At 40.8% G+C, this 21055-nt stretch overlaps 1 protein-coding gene across 1 annotated transcript in view; it reads left to right on the top strand.

The window, feature by feature from the left end:
- The window catches only part of ACSS3 (acyl-CoA synthetase short chain family member 3), a 328915-nt gene that overhangs the window by 56267 nt on the left and 251593 nt on the right, over nucleotides 1–21055 (top strand). The window lies entirely within an intron of this gene.

The raw sequence follows: 21055 nt of genomic DNA, 5'->3' as shown, positions 1-21055 counted from the left end.
ATGGCCTTGCAGAGTTAGATTACTGTGGCTCGCATTTTACCCAGAGTGACAGCATGGCCATTGGTCTGTGTAATAAAAAAAAAAAATTAAAACAAGTATATTTCAAAGGCGTTTGCTTTTCACAAGCAGCACAGAATTCTGTAGTTGCAATAAATAATGCACTACTGCTGCAAACGTATGCAAGTAAGTTCTTTACGTTTAGCGGTTTTTCCCCACTATTTTTTGTTCTGCAGACACAAACCAGCAACTCATAAGTGAAGTGCAGGTATCATTCCCAGTGTAATGGAAGCCTTCATATGATAAATGTTTGCTTGTGGGATCAAAAAGCCATAATTCAGTTAGGTATTAGACTTTATAATAACAATCAGGTGAACTACCAGATAGGTTCAAAAGGGAAAGACATCTTACAGAATAGGATGTTTTAATAACTCTCCCTCTCTCTTTTTCTCTTTTTCTCTTTCTCTTTCTCTTTCTCTCTCTCTCTTTCTCTCTTTCTTTCTCTCTCTCTCTCTCTCTCTCTCTCTCTCTCTCTCTCTCTCTTTCTCTCTCTTTCTCTCTTTCTCTCTCTCTTTCTCTCTCTCTCTTTCTCTCTCTCTCTTTCTCTCTCTCTCTTTCTCTCTCTCTTTCTCTCTCTCTCTTTCTCTCTCTCTTTCTCTCTTTCTCAGATGTTCTCTCTCTCTCTCTCAGATGTTCTCTCTCTCTCTCTCAGATGTTCTCTCTCTCTCTATCATCTGTCTATCTATTTATAAGCCTAGAGTGAAGCAAAAAATTGAGCTTTTGTGAGCACGATATTTGCGGTCCACTCAGTAATACCAGGGCAATGTGTGCTGGTATTACAAGTTAATCCCAATGTGAATGCGACTTTGCATTGTCTGGAAGCCTTGTGCTCAGGAGAGCGTGCTTCCATAGGCTACAATGGGAGCCTTGTTCTCATGCCGTGAGACACAGCAAAGCACCTAGCACATCGCAGGGGTAAGTCGTGCAGCGTTGGGCAGCAAATTAAAAATATATATGTAAATAAATATATACACATATTAACACATAAATATATATGTCTATAAGCATATACATATATATATATAAATAGTCCCCATAAACCGCAATGTAAAGGCACTTTTCAGTGCCATTTTTTTCTAACACCCCCATATCCATTCACTTTAACCCCTTATAACTGCTTTGTGCATTTTTTATAAAAAAAAATATATATAGATGCTAATATGTTTTATTTAAAGAAAGTAACTGTCTACTTTATTTGGGGGGTAATTGAGGCACATTTTTTTAATTAACCAGGAGCATTAACCAGCCACTTGAAATGGCTGGTTATTTAATGTGTGCGTTAAAATAGCGCTCCACTTGTAATCTAGCCCATAGAGGGAGATAGAGAATGAAAATGAATGACTGTCACAGGGTTGTGTTTCTTTAAATTCTTTTTTCTTCTATAAGTTATGACGAGTCCACGGATTCATCCATTACTTGTGAGATATTATCTCCTGCTAACAGGAAGTGGCAAAGAGCACCTGTCAGGGTTTTACCATTCTGTACCTTTAACTTCTAATTACCATACTGCTATTTAAGGCTCCACCTAGTGTTGAACGTTGCTTGGTAATTTGTTCAGTCACTCACTGTTCCTGAACGCTACACACCCAGCTATTCCCTCCTGTCTAAGTTGGGATTTCCTTCTACTGATACTAATTTCCAGTTTCTCAAGACTTGCGGAATTGCAGCACCTCACCTCTGTTCCTGTCTCTCACGCTGCTGCTTGCTTCCTGTACACTCGCATGCTGGTCCGTTGGCGTGTGACGTCACGCCCGACTTGTCTCTGGGTGAAACCGCAGCTGCCACACACACTCACCGAATCTCAGCACACGCTGTCTGCATTGCCTCTTCGGTAATACCGCTCTGCTCCACGCTGAGGATACTAATTGGGAAGTCGGTTTGTATATTCTACCATCAGGATTTACCGGTCTGTATTACCAATGTACATATAAGGATATCTTGCCTCTCATGTCATTTGTTTCTGCTTTGCCTCAAGTAATCAAGTTTACCTGCTATTCCAAGCTATTAACCAGCTTATTTCATGTACTAACTTCGAAATCAATTCTTCCGTTTGTGATTCATTTCATTAACTTGCATAGTGACTTCTGCAAATCTAACATTATGCTTCAAGGTACTGCTCCCTCTAGCATTAACCACTGATGTACTTTATGTGCTTAAACTGACTTTAACCCAGCAACTACTTATTACTGCAAATCTTATATCCGGCTGTAAATGACCAATGAACCTACCTTGCACAACTCTAACTAAAGTGTGTGTGTGTGTGTGCAAGCTATGTAAATATTTTATATGTCTGTGATGCGAGTCTGCAACTATTTTGGAAAGTGAATAAGTTTTTCTCTAAACTTTGGAATTGGAGTTATCCTACATTACATACTATATTGTTGTTTAGCTCATTCCATTTCTCTTGTATACCATCTTCACACTGTATCCTACAGTAGTGACCCTCAGATCTATGAGCATAACAGGGTTCCACAAGTTAGATCTTAGTGAACTCGAGGTAAGGTGTGAGACTGAGTGGTCCTGCAAAGAACAAGGGTACTAGTTCATACTTAAACATAACATATTACCAAGCCTATAAAAATAACTAGTACCTTGTTAAATGGATATAACAGAGCTTTACAATAGGGTTGGCTCCCTAGCTCAAAGTATGGATCACATGATACATGGACTAAGGGAGATACAATTGGAGAACCAAAACATCAGAAAATTCATTAATGACCATCTTGCCAGTAAGCCTCCTGTAGCTGAAAACTCAGCTGAACCTTTAATTAGCCCTCCTGAAAAATTCTCTGGGGAGAGAGCTTTGTTTAGGGATTTCAAGAACTCTTGTACACTGATGTTTACTCTGAAACCTAAAACATACCCAACAGATAGGGTCAGGGTATTAACAGTTATCTCATTCTTACGTGGTGAGGCCAGGTCTTGGGCTAATGCCTATTATGAGAATGATGATCCCATCTTAAATTCTCTCGATGCATTCTTTTCTGCCATGTCTCTGCTTTATGAGGATCACAATAAACAGAACACAGCAGAAACAGCTATCAGGTCCTTACGTCAAGGGAAAAGAGTTGTGGAAGAATATATCACGGATTTCAAACGTTGGGCACCGGACACTCAGTGGAACACTCCAGCTTTAAGGAATCAATACCGGTTAGGTCTCAGTGAAGTAATAAAAGATGAGCTTGCACGTGGTATCATTCCTGATGATTTAGAAGCTCTCATGACACTCAGCATAGGTATAGACCGAAGGTTAAGGGAAAGAAAATCTGAAAGATCCTTTACTGATGCAAGCTACAGAAGAATATACACTTATCATGCTACACCTTCAACCTTACCAACAAGGTCCTCTGATGAACCTATGGATGTAGCAGTGATTTGTGGTCCTCTAAAACCCGTAGAAAAAGCTAGGCGCAAATTACTGAACCTTTGTCTATACTGTGCTGATAAAGGTCACACTGTTAAGGATTGTCCATTACTTCTTCGCCAAAAGAAGGGTAAGACACCTCCTAGTTATCATATAATCAATATGGTACATGATTTCAATTCTCATTTGTCCCTTCCTCTCTCCCTACAGTGGCATCATCGGAAGATAGACGTACAGGCCGTAGTTGACTCTGGCGCATCTGGGAATTTTGTAGATATTTCGTTTGTTGTTAAAAATAAGATCCCACTAATAAAAAAGAGTGTTTCACTTGCTATACGTTTGGTTGATGGCTCTCTATTCAGTTCAGGACCCATAACACATCACACCATCCCCATTACTGTGATAACAAAGTCTGGTCATATTGAGCAGTTGTCTTTCGATGTACTTCCCACTTCAGTTTATCCTATGATACTTGGCTTAAACTGGTTAATAAGACATAACCCCACTATCTCTTGGTGTGAAGGTTCTGTGATCTTTGATTCTGCATTTTGTAAACATTCATGTTTTACCAAACACTCTTTATACCATTTATCTGTCCATAGCCTACCTGATTGTTATAAAGAATTTAGTGACGTTTTTGATAAGGTTGAGGCAGACACACTACCACCACAGAGGTCTTATGATTGTCCTATTGATCTCATACCAGACAGTACCATACCTATTGGTCATATATATCCGCTTTCAGAGCCAGAATTAGCTCATTTGAAAGACTATCTGGATGATAACTTGAAAAAAGGCTTCATTAGACCCTCCACATCCTCCGTTGGAGCATCTATGTTTTTTGTTAAGAATAAGGATGGTAGCCTCCGTCCAATCATTAACTATAGGCAACTTAACAAATGCACAAAGAAAAACAGATACCCCCTGCCTCTTATTCCTGAACTAATTGAACGGTTACATGGTGCTGTTATCTATACAAAACTGGATCTTAGAGGTGCCTACAATTTGATTAGGATGAGAGCAGGGGATGAGTGGTTAACAGCCTTCCGTACACGTTATGGCCTTTATGAATACACTGTGATGCCGTTTGGCTTATGCAACGCTCCGGCGACATTTCAGTGTTTCATAAATGATGTGTTTCATGATCTCTTAGATGTTTGTATTGTCATCTATCTGGACGACATTCTTATATTCTCAGAGTCATACGAAAAACATGTGTCTCATGTGAAGCAGGTTTTATTACGATTAAGAGTCCACCGTCTTTTCGCTAAGCTTGAAAAGTGTATATTCAATATAGATACGATTTCCTTCTTAGGATACAACATATCACCTTTAGGTATCTCCATGGAATCTAACAAGGTGGATGCTATAACCAATTGGCCTGTTCCCCGTAATAAGAAAGAAATCCATAGATTTTTAGGGTTTGCGAACTTTTATCGCAAATTCATTAAAGGGTTTTCACATATTGTTCAACCATTGACTTACTTAACACGTAAACATATAAAATTTGTTTGGAATCAGTCAGCAGAAGATTCTTTCATTAGCCTGAAACAGAAATTTATTACAGCTCCGATTCTACAGTTCCCAGATCCCAGTTGTCAATATACCCTGGAGGTTGATGCTTCCGAATATGCTCTTGGGGCAATCCTTTCTCAAAGAAAGTCTCCTACGGAACCTCTTCACCCAATATCTTACTACTCCAGAGTAATGACCTCTGCAGAAATGAATTATGGTATTGGTGATAAGGAACTTCTTGCTATCAAATCCACTCTAGAGTTCTGGAGACATCTTCTGGAAGGAACACAACACCCTATTCTGATATACACTGACCATCGGAATCTTGAATTTCTGAGATCCAACAAAACCTTGACTTCACGTCAAGTCAGGTGGAGTCTTTTCTTTTCACGATTTGATTATATCATAACATATAGACCCGGCTCCAAAAATCTCAAGGCAGACTCTTTCTTGAAAGGATCCGAAACCTTTGCATATAGAAACACAACCTCTGTCACAGGACTCTTCTTTACAGCAACTGGGTTTAAGCAAACATCAGGATGGTTTGTACTACCATGAGAGTCTACTGTATATACCTGAAGTTCTCAGAGAAGAGATTGTTGGTTATGCTCATGACTCACTCCTAGCAGGTCATCCTGGAGTTCATAAGACATTGCATTTATTAAAGAGAGATTATTGGTGGCCCAAAATGATGGACACAGTCACTCGATACGTACAAAGCTGTCCCACATGTACCACCAAGAAACACCCACATAATCGCCCTTATGGATACCTTCTTTCGCTTCCAATCCCAGACAGACCTTGGACAGATATCGCCATGGATTACATAGTGGACTTACCATCTTCATCAAATTACAACACCATATTGGTGGTGGTGGTTGATTTGTTTTCTAAAACGGCTCATTTCATCCCCCACAGGGGTCTTCCAACGGCTTCAGAAACTGCCTCTTTATTCCTAAACAACATAGTGAATTGCCCAAATCTGTCACTACGGATAGGGGGTCACAATTCACATCTAGGTTTTGGACCCAGCTATGTCATACCCTCAATATCTGTAGAAGACTCAGCTCAGCCTATCATCCCCAGACGAATGGGCAAACGGAGAGAACTAATCAGTCACTTGAGCAGTATCTCCGCTGCTACTGTACTTTGGAACAAGATAATTGGCACTCACTTCTGGCCACTGCCGAATTTGCTCATAACAACTCACTACACTCCTCTATGAGAACCACACCATTTTATGTCAACTATGGGTTTCATCCAACATACCATCCTACCTGTACGTCTGATTCTACACTACCAATGGTAAATGATACAGTCAATTCAATTGCTAATGGTTTTGCCTCCTTAAAAACAGTTCTACAGGAGGCACAAACCACCCAGAAGCATCATTATGATTTACGCAGATCTAAACCTCCGGATTATGCTGTTGGCGACAAGGTCTGGCTTAGTACAAAAAACCTACGTTTGAAGATCCCTAGTAAAAAATTTGGTGCTTTATATTTGGGACCATATGAGATTATTAAAGTGATCAATCCTAATGCTGTGACTCTTCAATTACCATCTACTCTGAAGATACATCCAACGTTCCATGTGTCCTTGTTAAAGCCCTACTCCTTGGTCAGGGGTAATCTACAGGGTTCTTCTGTTTTCCTCAAGTGAATGATGATGTCGAATATGAAATTGATTCTATCTTGGACTCCAGATACCTTCATGATCAGCTCCAGTACTTGGTAAGATGGAAGGGCTATGCTCCTGAGGAGGATTCGTGGGAGCCGTCCTCTAACTTCTCCGCCCCCCAACTTCTCTCTTTGTACCACCGGAGGAATCCTGACCGTCCTGATCCTTGATCCGCAGAGCGGCTCCTTGAGGGGGGAGTTCTGTCAGGGTTTTACCATTCTGTACCTTTAACTTCTAATTACCATACTGCTATTTAAGGCTCCACCTAGTGTTGAACGTTGCTTGGTAATTTGTTCAGTCACTCACTGTTCCTGAACGCTACACACCCAGCTATTCCCTCCTGTCTAAGTTGGGATTTCCTTCTACTGATACTAATTTCCAGTTTCTCAAGACTTGCGGAATTGCAGCACCTCACCTCTGTTCCTGTCTCTCACGCTGCTGCTTGCTTCCTGTACACTCGCATGCTGGTCCGTTGGCGTGTGACGTCACGCCCGACTTGTCTCTGGGTGAAACCGCAGCTGCCACACACACTCACCGAATCTCAGCACACGCTGTCTGCATTGCCTCTTCGGTAATACCGCTCTGCTCCACGCTGAGGATACTAATTGGGAAGTCGGTTTGTATATTCTACCATCAGGATTTACCGGTCTGTATTACCAATGTACAAATAAGGATATCTTGCCTCTCATGTCATTTGTTTCTGCTTTGCCTCAAGTAATCAAGTTTACCTGCTATTCCAAGCTATTAACCAGCTTATTTCATGTACTAACTTCGAAATCAATTCTTCCGTTTGTGATTCATTTCATTAACTTGCATAGTGACTTCTGCAAATCTAACATTATGCTTCAAGGTACTGCTCCCTCTAGCATTAACCACTGATGTACTTTATGTGCTTAAACTGACTTTAACCCAGCAACTACTTATTACTGCAAATCTTATATCCGGCTGTAAATGACCAATGAACCTACCTTGCACAACTCTAACTAAAGTGTGTGTGTGAGTGTGCAAGCTATGTAAATATTTTATATGTCTGTGGTGCGAGTCTGCAACTATTTTGGAAAGTGAATACGTTTTTCTCTAAACTTTGGAATTGGAGTTATCCTACATTACATACTATATTGTTGTTTAGCTCATTCCATTTCTCTTGTATACCATCTTCACACTATATCCTACAGTAGTGACCCTCAGATCTATGAGCATAACAGGGTTCCACAAGTTAGATCTTAGTGAACCCGAGGTAAGGTGTGAGACTGAGTGGTCCTGCAAAGAACAAGGGTACTAGTTCATACTTAAACATAACAGCACCACAGCAGAGCTGTCTATATAGCTCCTCCCTTAGCTCTATCCCCCAGTCATTCTCTTTGCCTACTCTAGTACTAGGAAGGGTAAAGTGAAAGAGGTGATAAAATATGGCCGCAGTTATGAATACTACCCTCACAGAGGTTTTATCTAAGCTGCCTGGGTTGCAGGGGAAGCGCAGTAGGTCTGGTGTGAGAGTAAATACTGAGCCCTCTGATGCTTTAATAGCCATATCCGATGTACCCTCACAATGTTCTGAGTTGGGGATGAGGGATTTGCTGTCTGAGGGAGAGATTTCTGATTCAGGAAAGATGTTCCCTCAGACAGACTCAGATATGACTGCTTTTAAATTTAAACTAGAACACCTCCGCTTATTTCTCAGGGAGGTTTTAGCGACTCTGGATGATTGTGGCCCTATTGTAGTTCCAGAGAAAAATTGTGTAGAAAGGACAGATATCTAGAGGTTCCTGCCTACACTGATGTTTTCCCGGTCCCTAAGAGGATTTCGGACATTGTTACTAAGAAATGGGATAGACCAGGTATTCCGTTCTCTCCCCCTCCTACTTTTAAGAAAATGTTTCCCATATCAGACACCATGCGGGATTCGTAGCAGACAGTCCCTAAGGTGGAGGGAGCTATTTCTACCCTGGCTAAGCATACAACTATACCTATTGAAGACAGTTGTGCTTTCAAAGATCCTATGGATAAAAAATTAGAGGGACTCCTAAAGAAAATATTTGTTCATCAGGGTTTTCTTCTGCAACCTATAGCGTGCATTGTTCCTGTAACTTCTGCAGCTGCTTTTTGGTTTGAGGCTCTGGAGGAGGCTCTTCAGGTTGAGACCCCTTTAGATGATATTCTGGATAGAATTAGGGCTCTCAAGCTAGCTAATTCTTTCATTACAGATGCCGCTTTTCAACTGGCTAAATTAGCGGCAAAGAATTCTGGTTTTGCCATTTTAGCGCGCATAGCGTTATGGCTTAAGTCCTGGTCTGCTGATGTGTCATCAAAACCTAAGCTTTTAGCTATCCCTTTCAAAGGTAAGACCCTATTTGGGCCTGAACTGAAAGAGATCATTTCAGACATCACTGGAGGGAAAGGCCATGCCCTTCCTCGGGATAAGACAACTAAGATGAGGACCAAACAAAATAATTTTCGTTCCTTTCGAAACTTCAAAGGTGGTCCCTCGGCGTCTTCCCCTGCTGCAAAACAAGAGGGGAATTTTAATCAATCCAAGTCAGTCTGGAGACCTAACCAGACTTGGAACAAAGGTAGACAGGCCAAGAAGCCCGCTGCTGCCATCAAGACAGCATGAAGGGGTAGCCCCCGATCCGGGACCGGATCTAGTAGGGGGCAGACTTTCTCTCTTTGCTCAGGCTTGGGCAAGAGACGTTCAGGACTCCTGGGCGTTAGAAATCGTAACCCGGGGTATCTTCTAGATTTCAAAAATTCTCCTTCAAGGGGGAGATTCCATCTTTCTCAATTGTCTGTAAACCAGACAAAAAGAGAGGTGTTCTTACGCTGTGTAGAAGACCTATATACCATGGGAGTGATCTGCCCAGTTCCGAAAAAAGAACAGGGGCAGGGGTTTTACTCCAATCTGTTTGTAGTTCCCAAAAAAGAGGGAACCTTCAGACCAATTTTAGATCTCAAGATCCTAAACAAATTTCTCAGAGTCCCATCCTTCAAGATGGAGACCATTCGGACTATTTTACCAATGATACAGGAGGGTCAATATATAACCACCGTGGTCTTAAAGGATGCGTATCTACACATCCCTATCCACAAAGATCATCACCAGTTCCTCAGGTTCGCCTTTCTGGACAAGCATTACCAGTTTGTGGCTCTTCCCTTCGGGTTGGCCACAGCTCCCAGAATTTTCACAAAGGTGCTAGGGTCCCTTCTGGCGGTTCTAAGGCCGTGGGGCATAGCAGTGGTGCCTTATCTGGACGATATCTTAATTCAGGCGTCAACTTTCCAACTAGCCGAATCTCACACGGATATCGTGTTGGCTTTTCTAAGATCTCATGGGTGGAAGGTGAACGTTAAAAAGAGTTCCCTTATCCCCCTCACAAAAATTCCATTCCTGGGAACTCTGATAGATAGAAAAATTTTCTGACGGAGGTCAGGAAATCAAAGATTTTAACCACCTGCCGAACTCTTCATTCCATTCCTCGGTTGTCCGTGGCTCAGTGTATGGAGGTAATCAGACTAATGGTAGCGGCAATGGACATAGTTCGTTTGCTCGCTTGCATCTCAGACCACTGCAACTATGCATGCTCAATCAGTGGAATGGGGATTATGCAAATTTATCTCAGATAAATCTGGATCAAGAGACCAGAGACTCTCTTCTTTGGTGGTTGTCACAGGATCATCTGTCCCAGGGAATGTGTTTCCGCAGGCCAGCATGGGTCATAGTGACGACGGAAGCCAGCCTATTGGGCTGGGGTGCAGTCAGGAATTCCCTGAAAGCACAGGGTATGTGGACTCAGGAGGAGGCTCTCCTCCCGATAAATATTCTAGAACTGAGAGCGATTTTTCAATGCGCTTCAGGCGTGGCCTCAGCTGGCTTTGGCCAGATTCATAAGATTCCAGTTGGACAATATCACAACTGTAGCATATATCAATCATCAGGGGGGAACAAAGAGTTCTTTAGCGATGATGGAGGTTTCCAAAATAATTCGATGGGCAGAGGCTCACTCTTGCCATCTATCAGCAATCTTTATCCCAGGAGTGGAGAACTGGGAGGCGGATTTTCTAAGTCGTCAGACTTTTCATCCAGGGAAGTGGGAACTTCATCTGGAGGTGTTTGCACAATTGATTCATCAATGGGGCACACCAGAATTGGATCTGATGGCATCTCATCAGAATGCTAAACTTCCTTGTTACGGGTCCAGATCGAGGGATCCTCAAGCAGTACTGATAGATGCTCTAGCAGTACCTTGGTCGTTCAACCTGGCTTATGTGTTTCCACCATTTCCTCTCCTTCCTCGTCTGATCGCCAGAATCAAACAGGAGAGAGCTTCGTTGATTTTGATAGCACCTTCGTGGCCACGCAGGGCTTGGTATGAAGATCTGGTGGACATGTCATCTCTTCCACCGTGGACTCTGCCACTGAGACAGGACCTTCTCATTCAGGGTCCGTTCCAACATCCAAATCTAGTTTCTCTGCGGCTGACTGCCTGGAGATTGAATGCTTGATTTTATCCAAGCGGGGATTCTCAGTCGGTCATAGATACCTTGATTCAGGCTCGAAAGCCTATCACTAGGAAAATTTATCATAAGATATGGCGTAAATATCTTTATTGGTGCGAATCCAAAGGCTACTCATAGAGTAAGATAAGGATTTCTAGGATTTTGTCCTTTCTCCAAGATGGATTGGAGAAGGGGTTATCATCTAGTTCCTTAAAGGGACAGATATCTGCTTTGTCAATTTTACTGCACAAGCGTCTGGCAGATGTTCTAGACGTTCAGTGGTTCTGTCAGGCTTTAGTTAGAATCACGCCTGTGTTTAAACCTGTTGCTCCGCCATGGAGTTTGAATTTAGTTCTTAACGTTCTTCAAGGGGTTCCGTTTGAACCTATGCATTCCATAGATATTAAACTTTTATCTTGGAAAGTTCTGTTTTTAGTTGCTATCTCTTCGGCTTGAAGAGTTTCTGAGCTATCTGCATTGCAATGCGACTCGCCTTATCTGGTTTTCCATGCTGATAAGGTGGTTTTGCGTACCAAACCTGGATTCCTTCCTAAGGTTGTTACCAATAAGAATATTAATCAGGAAATTGTGGTTCCTTCTCTGTGTCCTAATCCTTCCTCTAAGAAGGAGCGTCTGTTGCACAACTTGGACGTGGTTCGTGTTTTGAAGTTTTACTTGCAAGCGACCAAAGATTTCCGTCAAACATCTTCTTTGTTTGTTGTCTATTCTGGAAAACGTAGAGGTCAAAAAGCTATGGCTACCTCTCTTTCTTTTTGACTGAAGAGCATCATCCGTTTGGCATACGAGACTGCTGGACAGCAGCCTCCTGAAAGAATTACAGCTCACTCTACTAGAGCGGTGGCTTCCACATGGGCTTTTAAAAATGATGCTTCTGTTGAACAGATTTGTAAGGCTGCGACTTGGTCTTTGCTTCATACCTTTTCCAAATTTTACAAATTTGATACTTTTGCTTCTTCGGAGGCTATTTATGGGAGAAAGGTTCTTCAAGCAGTGGTGTCTTCTGTTTAGCCATCTGTCTTGTCCCTCCCGTTCATCCGTGTCCTGTAGCTTTGGTATTGTATATGAATCCGTGGACTCATCGTACCTTATAGAAGAAAAGTAAATGTATGCTTACCTGATAAATTAATTTCTTCTATGGTACGACGAGTCCACGGCCCGCCCTGTAATTTTAAGACAGATTATATTTTTTGATTTTAAACTTCAGTCACCTCTGCACCTTTTAGTTTCTCCTTTTTCTTCCTGTACCTTCCTGTACCTTCGGTCGAATGACAGCTCTGTTGTGGTGCTCTTTGCCACTTCCTGTTAGCAGGAGATAATATCCCACAAGTAATGGATGAATCTGTGGACTCAACGTACCGTAGAATAAATTAATTTATCAGGTAAGCATAAATTTACTTCTTTTTTTTTTAAAGGGACACTAAACCCAAATTGTTTCTTTTATGATTCATATAGAGCAGACATCCTCAAACTTGGCCCTCCAGAGGTTTTGGAACTACATTTCCCATGATGCTGAGCCAGCATATCATGATGCTCAGCCAGCATATCAGCTGACTGAGCATCTGCATCATTGGAAATGTATTTCCTAAACCTCTGGAGGGCCAAGTTTGAGGATGTCTGATATAGAGCATACAATTTTAAGCAACTTTATAATTTACTCCTGTTAAGAATTTTCTTTGTTCTCTTGCTATCTTTATTTGAAAAATCAGAAATTTAAGCTAAGGAGCAAGCTCAACCCAGGTGCTGAACCAAAAATGGAAAGGCTCCTTAGCTTAGATTACTGCATTTCAAATATAGTTAGCAAGAGAACAAAGAAAAATTGCTAATAGGAGTAAATTACAAAGTTTCTTAAAAACTGCATGCTCTATCTGAATCATGAAAGAATACATTTGGGTCTACTATCCCTTTAACTTCTTGAAATAGTCAAAGTATGTGATGATTTCTAAAGTCAGTGAGATAAAATAACCATAAATACAACCTCTTGTTTGGCATGGAAGACAGGCAATAGATTAACAGGCAGGTATTCCGAGACACTGTTGGAAATTAATAAGGCTGAGTTATATAGAAAATAGGTTAGAAAGACATGCTGGTAAGATCATTATGTTGGTTGTAGAAAATACAGAATGGAAATACAAATAGATGCTATAGATAAGAGAGGCACTTGAAAGGACGTAGTTCATTTCCGCATACATCAGTTGAAAGTGATGATATTAGCAAAAGTAAGAAACCTAAACATTGCTCTGTTTATCAGTCAAAAAGGTTAATGTGTTGGAAATTATTATTTTTATTATTATTATATAATTTATTTGTTTAGCACCGCAAAATTCTGTAGCATTTCAGTGGCTGGCTATAGTGTTTTAAAACGAGTAACAAGTACAATCCGATTCAAAGGCATTTATTAATGAACCACTGTTCTATTGTGCTGTAGTAATTGTTGATGCATTTAGAGTTCAAGGAAGACTTGAACCTAGAATAAGATACTTTGTTTGTGACCTTTTGTGATGACCTTCTGTGCCTTATATTATATGATTTATTCCACCTAGCCTTATGGAACATTCCAGGGTATGGCTTTTTTATGGCTCATTTAAACTACTAAGAGGATATTTATTGCATGGCAATACTTAGTGCATTGGCCATTTAATTAAGAGAGTATAAAATACTCAACAATTATATTTCTAACTTAATATCAATGAACGTGTACATTCCATGTAAAAGTGTTATTTAAAATGACAGACTAATGCAAAAATAACATGCATTCTTTAGAACTTTATTTTTTGCACTACTGAACAAAGCTAACTACACTGTATGGGCAAAAGTATGTGGACACCTAACCATCACACCTATATGAGCTTGTTATTATTATTTGTTTGTATAGCGCCGCAAAATTCTGTATCACTGGGTAAGGAGATTGGGGTATACAATAACAAAGATTTGTGATAGGATGCAATAACATAACAGACTAACAAAACTAGTACAGGAGGAGGAGAGTACTGCTCTGATGAGATTACAGTCTACAGCAAGAGCTTAAACCTTGTTGCACATATCATTCCAAAACCATGGGCATCAATATTGAGTTCACCCCCCCCCCCCTTTGCGGCCACAACTCTTCTGTGAAGGCTTTCCACAAGATTGTGAAGTGTGTCTGTGGGAATTTGTGCCTATTTAGCCAAAAGAGTATTTGTGAGGTCAGGCACTGTTGTTGGATGAGAAGGTCTGGCTCACAACCAGTTTCTCATTTCATCCCAAAGGTGTTAAGTGGGGTTGAGGTCAGGGCTCTGTGCAGGTCACTCAAGTTCCTCCACATCAAACTCTTCAAACCATGTCTTCAAGAACCTTGCTTTGTGCATAGGAGCACAGTCATGCTGGAACAGGAAAGGGCCCACACCAAATGGTTGCCACAAAGTTGGACACACCCAATTGTCTTAAATGACTTTATATCTTGTAGCATTAAGATGACCCTTCACTTGAACTAAGAGGGCTAGCCCAACCACTGAAAAACAGCCCCAGACCATTATCCCTCCTTCACCAAACTTTACAGTAGACACTATGTATTCCAGTAGGTAGCATTCTCCTGGCAACTGCCAAACCCACACTCTTTCATCAGACTGACATACAGTCAAGTGTGATTCATCACTCGAGAGGACACGTATCTACTGCTCCAGTGGCCACATGTTTACACTAACCATTTGCAGATATTCATTATATTGGGTGCTGGCTTTATTAGTATAAATTGTAATATTTGTGTAAGGCACTTTTACAGTAATAAAGCTGTGAAAACTGCTGAATGCCACTGTTTGCGGACAGATTCAGCATTTGTTTACTAAACACGTGCTAAATATGGCCACAGGCAGGCTCGTCTATCTATTTTCACCTCCGGATTTATTAATGACAAATATTTGGCCAAGTCTACTTTATTCCCTCCAGCCAACATGCTGATGTGATGCTTGTGTAAAGCTGCTCGGCTACTGAAACCTATTTCATGAAGCTCCCATCACACAGTTCTTCTGCTGTGAGTGCAGAGGTAGTTTGAGATGCTGTAGTGAGTGATGCAACAGATAAAAGATGATATTTTTTGTGCTATGCTTTTCAGCACTCAGCAGATAACTGTCTGAGTTATGCAGTTTACAATTTTGCGATTGTGCTGTTGTTGCTCCTTGAAGCATCCACTTCAGAATAATAGCACTTACAGTTGACCGGGGCACATCTAGTAGGGCAGAAATTTTACATACAAACTTGTGGCATATGTGGTATCTTATGACAGTGCCATATTTAAAGTCTCTAAGCTGTTCAATGTGACCCATTATACTGACAATGTTTGTCTATGGTGATTTCATGGCTGTGCTGGATTTTATGCCATTGTTAGCAATGGGAGTGGCTGAAACACTGGAACTCAATCATTGGTAGGGGTGCCCATATAATGTTAGCCACATAGTTTGTGTTTAACCCTTGTAGATGACTCAGCATTGTAACTCCCTAGCATCAAACCACTGTTGATTCAATCAGAAGTGGCAGTCGCAAAACGTGCCAATCACCAACACACACACACACACACACACTGTGAAAAGGCTAAATAAAATAAAAATATGGCAAATGTGTTTTGTGTGTACAGATCATGATTGTGTTTCAAAGAGGTTAAGTGAAACATACATCTATTGCAATTTTTCCTTTCAGAAGCACAAACCTGCTTTGAAGCATCATTTGCAAAGATTCTTTGGTTTTAGGTTGTTACAGGGAACACCCCAATAACATTCAATTTGTACTTTTCTTTCATGTAATTAGCAAGAGTCCATGAGCTAGTGACGTATGACATATACATTCCTACCAGGAGGGGCAAAGTTTCCCAAACCTCAAAATGCCTATAAATACACCCCTCACCACACCCACAATTCAGTTTTACAAACTTTGCCTCCCATGGAGGTGGTGAAGTAAGTTTGTGCTAGATTCTAGGTTGATATGCGCATCGCAGCATGCTGAAGCCCAGTTTTCCTCTCGGAGTGCAGTGAATGTCAGAGGGATGTGAAGAGAGTATTGCCTATTTGAATACAATGGTCTTCCTCTAGGAGATCTATTTCATAGGTTCTCTGTTATCGGTCGTAGAGATTTCTTCTCCTACCTCCCTTTTCAGATCGACGATATACTCTTATATACCATTACCTCTACTGATTCTCGTTTCAGTACTGGTTTGGCTATCTACTATGGGCTAGATTTATTAAAGCTGAGGCGTACAGGGGTGCGTATACGCGCCCCTGTACGCCTCAGCTCGCCTGTGGCGGGGCGAAAAAATCTAAAGGCAAATATAGGGCTGCTAATCGTTTTCGTTCCTTTCATCAAAATAAGGAACAGAAGCCTGACTCTTCCCCTAAAGGAACGGTTTCCGTTTGGAAACCTTCTCTAGTCTGGAATAAATCCAAACCTTTTAGAAATTTAAAACCAGCTCCCAAATCCGCATGAAGGTGCGGCCCTCATTCTAGCACAGCTGGTAGGGGGCAGGTTACGATTTTTCAAAGATATTTGGATCAATTCGATTCACAGTCTTTGGATTCAGAACATTGTTTCACAAGGGTACAGAATAGGTTTCAAGGTAAGGCCACCTGTGAGAAGATTTTTTTCTCTGACGCATTCCAGTAAACCCAGTGAAGGCTCAGGCGTTTCTGAAATGTGTTTCAGACCTAGAGTTGGCTGGGGTAATTGTGCCAGTTCCAGTTCTGGAACGGGGTCTGGGGTTTTACTCAAATCTATTCATTGTACCAAAGAAGGAGAATTCCTTCAGACCAGTTCTGGATCTAAAAATATTGAATCGTTATGTAAGGATACCAACATTCAAAATGGTTACTATAAGGACTATTCTGCCTTTTATTCAGCAAGGGCATTATATGCCTACAATAGACTTACAGGATGCATATCTTCATATTCCAATTCATCCAGATCACTATCAGTTCCTGAGATTCTCTTTTCTAGACAAGCATTACCAGTTTGTTGCCCTTCCGTTTGGCCTAGCAACAGCTCCAATGGTCTTTTCAAAGGTTCTCGGTGCCCTTCTCTCTGTAATCAGAGAACAGGGTATTGTGGTATTTCCTTATTTGGACGATATCTTGGTACTTGCTCAGTCTTTACATTCTGCAGAATCTCATACGAATCAACTTGTGTTGTTTCTTCAAAGACATGGTTGGAGGATCAATTTACCAAAGAGTTCCTTGATTCCTCAGACAAAGATAACCTTTTTGGGTTTTCAAATAGATCCAGTGTCCATGACTTTGTCTCTAACAGAAAAGAGACGTCTGAAGTTGGTTTCAGCTTGTCGAAACCTTCAGTCTCAATCATTCCCTTCGGAAGCTTTGTGCATGGAAATTCTAGGTCTCATGACTGCTGCATCGGACGCGATCCCCTTTGCTCGCTTTCACATGAGACTTCTCCAGCTTTGTATGCTGAACCAGTGGTGCAGGGATTATACAAAGATATCACAATTAATATCCTTAAATCCCAATGTTCGATCTTCTCTGACTTGGTGGTTGAATCACCATCGTCTAATTCAAGGGGCCTCTTTTGTTCGTCCAGCCTGGACTGTGATCTCAACAGATGCGAGTCTTTCAGGTTGGGGAGCTGTATGGGGATCTCTGACAGCGCAGGGGGTTTGGGAATTTCAGGAGGCGAAATTACCAATCAACATTTTGGAACTCCGTGCGATTTTCAGAGCTCTTCAGTTCTGGCCTCTTCTGAAGAGAGAATCGTTTATTTGTTTTCAGACAGACAATGTCACAACCGTGGCGTATGTCAATCATCAAGGTGGGACTCACAGTCCTCAGGCTATGAAAGAAGAATCTCGGATACTTGTATGGGTGGAATCCAGCTCCTGTCTAATCTCTGCAGTTCACATCCCAGGTGTAGACAATTGGGAAGCGGATTATCTCAGTCGCCAGACGTTACACCCGGGTGAATGGTCTCTTCACCCAGAGGTATTTCTTCAGATTGTTCAAATCTGGGGACTTCCAGAAATAGATCTGATGGCCTCTCATCTAAACAAGAAACTTCCCAGGTATCTGTCCAGATCCAGGGATCCTCAGGCGGAAGCAGTGGACGCGTTGTCGCTTCCTTGGAATTATCAATCTGCTTATATCTTTCCGCCTCTAGTTCTTCTTCCAAAAGTGATTTCCAAAATTCTAATGGAACGTTCGTTTGTATTGCTGGTGGCTCCAGCATGGCCTCACAGGTTTTGGTATGCGGATCTCGTTCGGATGGCAAGTTGCCAACCTTGGACACTTCCGTTAAGGCCAGACCTTCTATCTCAAGGCCCATTTTTCCATCAGGATCTCAAATCATTAAATTTGAAGGTATGGAGATTGAACGCTTGATTCTTAGTCATAGAGGTTTCTCTGATTCAGTGATTAATACTATGATACAGGCTCGTAAATCTGTGTCTAGAAAGATTTATTACAGAGTCTGGAAGACTTACTTTTCTTGGTGTTCTTCTCATAAATTCTCTTGGCATTCTTTTAGAATTCCTATAATTTTACAGTTTCTTCAGGATAAGTTGGATAAGGGTATTTCTGCAAGCTCTTTGAAGGGTCAAATCTCTGCTCTTTCTGTTCTTATTCACAGAAAGATTGCTAATCATCCTGATATTCATTGTTTTGTACAGGCTTTGGTTCGTATCAAGCCTGTCATTAAGTCAATCTCTCCTCCTTGGAGTCTTAATTTGGTTCTGAGGGCTTTACAGGCTCCTCCGTTTGAACCTATGCATTCTCTGGATATTAAATTACTTTCTTGGAAAGTGTTGTTCCTTTTGGCAATCTCTTCTGCTAGAAGAGTTTCTGAGTTATCTGCTCTTTCTTGTGAATCTCCTTTTCTGATTTTTCATCAGGATAAGGCGGTGTTGCGGACTTCATTTAAATTTTTACCTAAGGTTGTGAATTCTAACAACATTAGTAGAGAAATTGTTGTCCCTTGTGTCCTAATCCTAAGAATTCTATGGAGAGATTTTTACATTCTTTGGATGTAGTAAGAGCTTTGAAATATTATGTTGAAGCTACTAAAGGTTTTAGAAAGACTTCTAGTCTATTTGTTATCTTTTCTGGTTCCAGGAAAGGTCAGAAGGCTTCTGCCATTTCCTTGGCATCTTGGTTAAAGTCTTTGATTCACCATGCTTATGTAGAGTCGGGTAAGTCCCCGCCTCAAAGGATTACGGCTCATTCTACTAGGTCAGTTTCTACTTCCTGGGCTTTTAGGAATGAAGCTTCTGTTGATCAAATTTGCAAAGCAGCAACTTGGTCTTCTTTGCATACTTTTACTAAATTCTACCATTTTGATGTTTTTTCTTCTTCTGAAGCAGTTTTTGGTAGAAAAGTACTTCAGGCAGCTGTTTCAGTTTGATTCTTCTGCTTATAATTTTAGTTTTTTTCATTATAAGATTAAAACTTTTTGATTTGGGTTGTGGATTATTTTCTCAGCGGAATTGGCTGTCTTTATTTTATCCCTCCCTCTCTAGTGACTCTTGCGTGGAAGTTCCACATCTTGGGTATCTGCTATCCCATACGTCACTAGCTCATGGACTCTTGCTAATTACATGAAAGAAAACATAATTTATGTAAGAACTTACCTGATAAATTCATTTCTTTCATATTAGCAAGAGTCCATGAGGCCCACCCTTTTTTTGTGGTGGTTATGATTTTTTTGTATAAAGCACAATTATTCCAATTCCTTATTTTTGATACTTTCGATCGTTTCTCATCACCCCACTTCTTGGCTATTCATTAAACTGAATTGTGGGTGTGGTGAGGGGTGTATTTATAGGCATTTTGAGGCTTGGGAAACTTTGCCCCTCCTGGTAGGAATGTATATCCCATACGTCACTAGCTCATGGACTCTTCCTAATATGAAAGAAATTAATTTATCAGGTAAGTTCTTACATAAATTATATTTTTTGTAGAGACACTTTTATAACAAAGGTTTTATACAAATACATTAAATTAATAAAATGTAAGCTTAATAAACATACCTCCCATACCTTTTCATATTCAATATGCAATAAAAATGAGTATATTACAATATTCTTGATAAGCCTCATGTACAGATTAGCATGTGATAAACTCTTTTTAAATTTGTAGCAGAAAGAGAAGCAATCCGCCCGGAACAAACAACAAGTGGTTTGTTCTATGGCCCAGTTGCCATCTGGGAGTAGGTTCTTTTAGCCCATATGTGTTTTTCACAGAGGAGAACTTTCCTGAAGTATATCAGTCTGATTCCGCCTAGCAAGCACAGTCCAGCTCCAAAATACCAGAAGTAAACCAGACGTGGACTCCTTGCCCAATGTGCTTAGATGGATATGGCTGCACCTCACTGATGAGGCCCAAACAAGGATGAAACGATATTCTGGGGTTGTTCAGAGTAGAATTGCCTGGTATTGATGGGCTGGACTGACCTTGTTAGGTGGAATCAGGTGGCAACCAGGCTATAGAACAAGCCACTGAGCTGTTTGTTTCTGGCAGATAACTTCTCTTTCTGTATCTATTTGTGGTTGAAGGGAGAGTATTTGAGTCCAGGGTGAATAAGTACAATATTTAGATGTTGGTAAAAAAATAGAAACTTTTTTCAAGCATGAACCCAGATGTTAGACCCATTTTTATGATGTAATGGGCACCTTGGCTTGGTGAGCCCTACAACAATGAAACAATGTATCAATTTCTGACACTATTCTTTACTATTGGCTATCTACTTTGCTTTTGTTCCAAATGTAGAAACCCTAGATAATGCCAAATTATCACTATCATGTATGCCAGGCAGTCTATCACATTCAAACACAAGACAGTTCCAGAGATTTGAACAGCATTTTTAACGGCTCCAGAAATTAATAGTGTAAAATGAATGGATTTTTGAACTACAAAGTTAGTACACTGCACTCGACAAATACACAAATTTATATTAATGATAGCC

This window comes from Bombina bombina, chromosome 6 (genome assembly GCF_027579735.1).
Source record: "Bombina bombina isolate aBomBom1 chromosome 6, aBomBom1.pri, whole genome shotgun sequence".
Lineage (NCBI taxonomy): Eukaryota > Metazoa > Chordata > Amphibia > Anura > Bombinatoridae > Bombina > Bombina bombina.
Note: the sequence above shows the minus strand (reverse complement) of the source record. Positions and strands in the feature narration are given on the sequence as shown.